Source organism: Poecilia reticulata, linkage group LG1 (assembly GCF_000633615.1).
Source record: "Poecilia reticulata strain Guanapo linkage group LG1, Guppy_female_1.0+MT, whole genome shotgun sequence".
Taxonomy (NCBI): Eukaryota; Metazoa; Chordata; class Actinopteri; order Cyprinodontiformes; family Poeciliidae; genus Poecilia; species Poecilia reticulata.
Genome location: NC_024331.1, coordinates 14,656,639 through 14,657,993, shown reverse-complemented (window position 1 = coordinate 14,657,993; position 1,355 = coordinate 14,656,639). Strand labels below are relative to the sequence as shown.

The window sequence follows — 1,355 nt, the reverse complement described above, 5'->3', positions numbered from 1 at the left end:
GAAAGAAAGAAAGAAAGAAAGAAAGAAAGAAAGAAAGAAAGAAAGAAAGAAAGAAAGAAAGAAAGAAAGAAAGAAAGAAAGAAAGAAAGAAAGAGTAGAGAGAGAAAAATGTGACCAAAAGTGTAAAAGAAAGAAAAGAAAAGAGGGAGTTCAAGGCGAACCTGATTGGTTGCAGCCATCCTCTACAGCCCGTCTAATCAGATTCAGTCGAGTTGGGGATGACTTTGATTGAGAGCTGGGGGAAGCCAGGCTTCGTCTCCTTCTAATTTTGATGCAGCTTCTTATTAATGAGCTTTTTGAATTTGTGCCGTTAATGTTTTAAGACATTCGATGAACCATCTGCAAAATTCTCTCTTTAGAGTATCTCTTCGCTGCTGAGATCAGAGTAAGAAGTTTTCTTTGAGCAAGTCTGAGATGAGGGAAAACTTCCAGTGTTGAAGGGCCAAACGAATAAAGACATATTTTCTTTCTTTGTTTTCATTTTGTTGAACACGCTTAGGGAAATTATCGCCTCACCCATGGCCCATAAATACCAATATAGATTTAATGGAGTATTTATCCTAAAATTTGCTTAGTATTTCCTCTTAATTTCAACATTTGCTTTCTTCTCTCCCTCCGTCTCTAGCTTCATAACAGCTCCAAAACAAACCCTGTCAAACCAGGAGACTCTGCCCTGCGTGGGCACACATCAACTCTTGGATATGTTTATTTGAGCAGGTATTAAAATACCTGGGATTAGTATTTACAAAAGAAGTAAATAAAAGTGAAATAAGCTCTGACAAGCATATCTGCTCTCTTCCCCTGATTAATCCTGTACGGTGAGTTGAGCCACAAATATTTCACTATTAACCTAATATAGGTGTGTATCTGTCTGGATGCCTCATTTCATGACTACATTTAGCAAAAAGAACATATTTGCAGTTGTATTTACAAGTTGTCCTGACGTAGGTTGCCTGAGGGACAACGTGAAGATGTCAACCAAGGGGAAGAAGCTATTTTAGCCCAGTTTAGAGACGTTGACTATAGCCTGTGGATAAGATACGAAATATTGTTCTTATTTTGGTGCAGGCATAGAAGGTGAGAGGACCAATTACTTTCTCAAGTTTTTTTCCGCAAAGTTTTTTAGATTTCTGTTACTAAGCTTTTCTTTGAGCAAAGCTTAAAACTTGTATGTGTGCAAAAATGAAATAAACACTCAAATAAAAGCTTAATAATAGAAATCTAAAAGACGTGAGTGTTACAATTGACTGCAAAAACAACGGAATCCAGCTGAATGACGTTAGGGATCACTCCTGCACTTTTTAAACACGATAGCTTGTTTAGATTTATATCTAAAAAATGTATATCTTTTATAT

At 36.5% G+C, this 1,355-nt stretch overlaps 1 protein-coding gene across 3 annotated transcripts in view; it reads right to left on the bottom strand.

The window, feature by feature from the left end:
* Window positions 1–1,355, bottom strand: part of LOC103464230 (neuronal acetylcholine receptor subunit alpha-3-like) — a 28,403-nt gene that overhangs the window by 10,123 nt on the left and 16,925 nt on the right. The window lies entirely within an intron of this gene.